Source organism: Trypanosoma cruzi, genomic scaffold (genome assembly GCF_000209065.1).
Source record: "Trypanosoma cruzi strain CL Brener 1047053517077 genomic scaffold, whole genome shotgun sequence".
NCBI lineage: Eukaryota > Euglenozoa > Kinetoplastea > Trypanosomatida > Trypanosomatidae > Trypanosoma > Trypanosoma cruzi.
The window spans coordinates 2,431-8,598 of record NW_001849452.1 but is presented as its reverse complement, the minus strand read 5'-3'; the positions used below and the strand labels follow the sequence as shown (position 1 = coordinate 8,598).

The 6,168-nt window shown below is 53.6% G+C and overlaps 1 pseudogene, besides 4 other annotated features; it reads left to right on the top strand.

Moving 5' to 3' along the window:
- Positions 1–6,168: a sequence feature (areas not merged during assembly with more than two copies in the genome that could not be assigned to a particular haplotype).
- Positions 816–842: a microsatellite.
- Positions 881–942: a sequence feature (A-rich).
- Positions 971–1,001: a sequence feature (AT_rich).
- Positions 3,602–6,168, top strand: Tc00.1047053511225.20 (annotated as a pseudogene; the record flags this gene model as incomplete).

Sequence of the window (6,168 nt, the reverse complement as noted above, 5' to 3'; positions counted from 1 at the left end):
GAGAGTACAATTCCTTTTTTTGTTTTCTTTTTTGTGGTGCAGGGAATATGCATACGCCCCCGATCTTCTTGTGCTGCATGGCACATGGAATTCCTGCCGAATCAATTTTTTTTTTGTGTTTTCATTTTTTTTTTTTACTCCCCATCCCCTCTTTTTTGCTTTTGGGGCAACCACTAAGGAAGTGATTTTTTTCTTTTCTACTCTTCCCTCTTTAATTGTTTCTTCCGCACTCTTCCTGTGAGGGGTGCCGTGTGTTCCCGCCCAACTGCTCCACTCGCACACCCACCGACACGCTCACGACGACGGCCCTGTGCGCCTCGCCTGCTGCACGCATGAGGAGGGGCCGCGACGAACGGCGCGCTGAGGGAGCCGTGACGTGTGGGCGTGCGACGAGGGCCTGTGGGGCGGAGCACACATTTCTTCCCTCTTGTTTTGTTTTCTTTGCGGCCAGGGCTGGCAGACACCCGCAGCGCCACACACACACAGCCACACCCTGCCGCCGTGTTTTTTTTTTGTTTTTTTTTTGCTGCGCTCACTCCCCCGATGGAGTGACGCGACTCCCGTCATGTCTGCGTGCTTCTCTCAGTCCCCACACACACGAGTGACTGTGCTCTGCGGGCCGCACTCACGCACCAATAAAAGGACTGAGGGGAGCAGCAACACGCAGATGACCCATGAAATATAAACGATGTGCGGGCACACGGAGGGTCGGACGGTTGAAAGACATTTAAATATCTAATTTTTAATGTGCGGGCAAAATATACAGACAGTTTGGTGGGCGCACACAGTAGCCAGTGAATTTTTGTGTGATGGGTTTTTCTTTTCTTTTCTTCTTTTTTCTTATTTGTGTGTAGCCGTAATAGAGGACGACTTTTTTCAATTTTTTTTTTATTATCTTTTTTATTTTTCTTTTTTTATCTTTTCTTGTTTTCTTTTTTCTTTCCAGAGCGTGAGGTGTGGAATGAAGATGATTTTTTTTTAAAATTTAATAATTTTTTTATGAATTGCCGCTGCTTTGGTCTGCAGTGCAGTATCATGAGTTTGGGCAGTCTTTTTTCTGTTTATTTCTGCCATGCACTTCTGCTGTACATTTTTGTTTGTGCGTCCCTCACATGCTCTGCTCCTGTTTTTACTTCTTTGCCTCGTGTGTCTGCAGGCACACACAACCACATGCACGCACAAGATGCAGATTGCAGTGGATTTGGATGCTTCTTTTTTAGTGCGTTCTGGCGGTTGCGGGTGGCTGCTGCTTCCTCCGTGGGCATGAAGCGAGGGGAGGAGAGAGGGAGCGCACGGCGAGTCACTCTTCTTCCTGCGGGTGTGATGCGCGCGATGGGCTGCGACTGCTGTGGAGGGCCGCATCCTTTTAGGTGTGCGCTTCTCCGCCGTTGTGCCGTGCGCTTGTGCATGTGTTTCCGGAGCGTTGGGCGGCCACCACCATTCTTTTGCGGCTTGTGTGAGTGGGCACGTGCGGATGAGGGTCAGGGCGCATGGAATGAGGGAATGGCTTGAGGAAAGGGGAATTTGATTTGGAGGGTATTTGGACCGGATTCATTTGGCTGCGGTGGCCACATGCACGACGGATGTGTTTCCGCATAATGGGGAGGATGCGACAGGATTTTCCGAAGTGGCCCGTCAATGCAATATGGGCTTTATAGCACTGGGGCACAGTGGTCTTCCTGCAATGGCTGGTGACGGCCTCTAGTCGACCGGTGTACTTATGCTGCTGCTGCTGCTCGAGGAGGCGTAGAAGCGCGATTTGAGGTGAGCGGCGGAGGGGCCACACATCCCGCAGTGATGGTCGTCGTTGGCCCAGCGGGTGCCTCTGAAGGTTTTGTTGGATGCAACGTCCTTATGCCCGTCTCCGGATGGCGACATCCCTGATGCAGCCAACGAACGGGGCTGGGAGCGACTGTGAGACGCAAGCACGTGTGGATGTTTGGAGCGGCCGGCGCACCGCACGCTGAGAGCATGGCGCGGTGAGGGCCGGACCCAGAAAAGGGACACCGCGTGGGACGTCAATCTTCACTGCAGCGACCGCCACCGAATTCGGATTTGCTCGCACGTTCTGCGGTCTTTCTTCCCTCACTTCTGTGCCGAGGACTGTGCCGCGGGATCGAGCAGCGCGATGTTTGGCCGCAGGAACATGGCCCGAACAAATGATTTGTGGGAGGGGATGTGCACTGCGACGAGAAGGAAGAAAATGCTGCGAGACGACCACCACGACAAGGCCGGAGTGAAGTTTTGTTTTGTCCACTTGCGCGAGGGCGGCCCGCCACCTGGTCGGTCAGGAGGATTATTATTTTTGCGTCGTTGCGCTTACTTTTTATTCCGCTGCGTTTTCATGCGGACCTGCGAAGGGAGATTTGCAAGAAATTCCTGCAAGGCGTCCGTGCCGTCGTCGGAAAGGCGGATCCCCCTGAAAAACGCTACTTTATAAATTTGTTTTGGGCGGGGAGTTCCTGTCGATTCACTGCGACTTTGTTTTGCGGATTTGATGCGTGTGTTTCCGAGCGGTTCGGTCTGCGCCCCCGGCCCACTCGGATTTGGTGTGCGCGTCGACGTGAGGGTGCCTGCCAGCCGTTTTATTGCTTCCCCCGCTGTGGCTGCCGCCGCTGCCTTCTTCCCTTCCTGAGGTCCTGCGGCTTCTTGACACGATGTTTTGTAGAAGGCGTTGCCGCTCTTATCGTCCATGGTATTTTGATTCTGGTGTCGTGGTCAGGAGACATTGAACGAGAGGGTTTGCTGCCCTCTTGTTTTATTTGCCCTCTCTGCCTGACGGCCAGTTCTACACAAGCGTGCTCCTCGGCACCCCAGTTGGTGCTGGCGGGTTGCTCACAGTTGTCGCTGGCAATCGCATGCGCCAACTCGTCTCTGCTCCTTTTCAGTGTCGCATTTTTTTATTGATTGACGGACGCCATTCTGTCCGGCGTGCTACCTTGATTGGATTGTGTGGGACTGCTCGCCAACGCCATCGGAGAAAGCAGGCCGACATTTCCGCATATTTAATTCCATCTTGCGCGCACGTATTTTTTTTTTACGTTTTATTGATGTGCACTCAAACAGCGAGGAGTCCGGAACTATGCGTGCGTGGGATTCTTCCTGCCATGTGAGCTGCGGGCATCACCGAGGGGCTGCCACTTTGACTCCGCAGAGTTGTTGTGTCTCTTTGCGGGGTTGGCAGGGAAATTCCATGCAGCCTGCTGCTGCTGGTGTGTCCCCAAATGTTGTCACTCCATGCGAATAATGTGCTTCAGCGAGTGAGGGTGTTGATTGGGTTTGCGTGCACTCTGATTCTGTTTGCTGCTTTGTGCGGGCACGCAACACTTGAGTGGTGGTAAAATGGAGCGGGGCGATGCGTGGCTGCGTCTCGCCCATTGTTCACTGCACGATGGTGTGGTGCACATTGTGGTGTTGACTCTGCGATGTGACTGCGGTCCCCTGTACGGCAATGGTGGTGTGTGGAGGAGAGTGTTGGCCCGCGGCGGGACGGTGGGATCGTGCCTCCTTTTCTCTTTGTTTCTTCCCTTTTGTGAATGTGTGCACCTATTTTTGGTGTCGGTGATGGGGCAAACAGACAGAAAACGTAAATAAAACAAAATGAAAAAGGGCGATGATGTGGCGGTGTTTTTGCCGGTTGCACGCCTCGTGTTGCTGCGGGGGCGGTGGGCCTCGGCTGCTTCACCGACAGGCGTTGCAGTGCGGCTGCATGGCGCACCGACCACCCTGCCGTGCGAGTGCCACGCCCAACGCCATTGGGACTGCGGGAGGAAACAGCCGCGAGTGTCCTTTGGAGCCAGCGGCACCTGCATGCCGCAGTTGGGCGGTGCGAGTGGGATGCTTCACCGCACGGGTGTTGTGATGGCACCTTGCAGCGGCTCTTGTGATGGTTCCGACGCTGCAGCTCGACATGTGGTGGAGAGTAAAGTGTGGCCGCAGTGGACCATGAGCAGCACCAACATGAGGCTGAGTGGTTTCCTTTGGAATTATGCTGGCGGCAGGGCGGCTGTTGGTGAAAGACTACAATGTGACGATGGAGTTGTTTGTTCAGGATCCGGATGATTACGTACAAGACCAGCGGCCTCTTGAAGAAATTCTTAACTTAACTGCGCACCAAGCGCTGGAGGCCATTACTAGGCCTCTTCACGAAGGTGTGCACTCTCTCGGGCAACGTAGGGACTATGAAAGAAAAGCATACGATCACTCCTCTTGCAAGAAGAACACCAAACGGAGTGCTTACGCAGGTACTGACAGAAGCGAGGCGGGAGGCAGAGGAAAGGCTAAGACGAACGCAAGAAATGAAATTTGCCATTTCCACTAATATCGAAGAGGTGCTGTTTAAGGGAAGAGCTCGCGTCAACGAAATGAGCTGAACGACTTTCTTACGAGGGAACTGGACGGCAGGGGCGTTGCGGAAACCAATCGGGATGTCATGCTGGAGGAGTTTTTCAGGGACCCCACGAGGTATATCCGTGGTAAAGGAGCGTTGAACGAAATGCAGGCATCAGGTCGTTATTTGGGCATGAAGCGAGCTGTGAAGGGTGAAGTGATCTTCGACGAGGATACACGCAGGCTTTGCGATAAGGGTGTCAACAATCTACCGGGGTGGTCATTGGCTGCTGCGGAGGTAAAAGCAGCTGTTCATAACTCCACCAAACGTTTCTTGGATGCGGCTGCCGAGGAGGCGAGGAACCCAACGACGACGAGCGCACCGGAGAAACTGGAGGGAGTGTGCAAGTCTGTGCACAATGCGAGGCGGAGCCATGCGGTGGAACTTCCGGACGACGATGAGCGAATTAAAACGGGGACTGGAATGGGGGTGCATGAGGGGAAGCCAGAACAGTCATGGTCGTACAGGAAAGTTGGCAACACCCTCGAAAAGGATGACGCTGTGCAGCAATGTGGTTCAGCACCTCCCGTGTTGATGGTGCTTGCCTCGGAGAAGGGATGGCCGTACTCGTGGCATACGATACAGGATCTTCCTAAGGACGTTTTTGTGAACTGTGAGGTGGAGCGAGTATGGCAGACCGTCAAGGGCGATGTAACCGCGTGGTCCAGCAGTCACCGTGGGACCGACTTTAAGCCAAAGCGGCGTGTGTTGATTGGGACGCCCGGGATCGGGAAGTCGGTGAATGCCGGCTCGTACCTCCTCTACCAGCTGCTGCACTGCGATGCCACGAAACTCCAAGTGGTAGTCCACTGTTTTGGAGAGGAGATGCGTACGTGTCTGACAAGACCAGCAGGACGGTGACAAGATGCGGCGATGAGGACATGTGCATCTCGGAGTTGAGAAGTTTGAGGGGGCATGGGAGGAATGTGTATATTATCTACGATGTGGCAAAGGAGGGAACGCCGCCACCGAGACATTTTGCGCCTACTTCTGGATGGGGCATGATTGTGGTGCCTTCCCCAAACGTAGCCAACTATGATGAGTGGGCGAAGCAACTGCAAGCCGCGCGAATCATCGTGAATTGCCCCGACGAGGTGGATGTGAAGGCGGTGTGCGCCTGGATGACGCGTGATGAGACCAAAGAGAAACAAGCGGAATACTGGAAAGAGGTCAAAAAACACATGTATCTTTTGGGACCGATTCCACGTCACGTCTTTGATGAGGAGGCGTTTAATGGACGCTGTGGAGCGGTGGAGTTTGCATTGCAATCGATCAACGAGGTAACTGTGAAAGAGTGCTTTTCACGGGGAGGTGAGTCGCCATGGTGTTCTGAGGATCCGTCCCACAGGCTTGTGAAAGTTGTTCGGGAAATATACGCAGGCGGTGTGACCCTTTTCAATGCACCGCTGTCTGCTTGCCTCGAGGAACGGACATTGGAACGCCTCCCAAGTGTAGCAGAATAAAATAGCTTTTGAGGCTGATGTTGGCGTCGAAGGACAATATTTTGCCCATATTTTTTGGATGGTTTGCTTTGAAATCGTTCACGGAGAGTGCCTTTGTCAAGGCAATGGCGACGAAGCTCACGGAGTTTGAGCCGCCAACAGGACGTCAAGCAAAGCCCTGCGTCTTGTAGTTGCCCCTGAATTGCATCCCAAGGGAGATGAGGGTTTGCTGCCGAGTGAATATGAAAAAACGATCCGTAAAATAAAGTACGGGGTGCTGCACAAACCGTGGGCCACAAACCTTCCGCTGGTGGACGGCTTTTTCTTTGTGGAGTC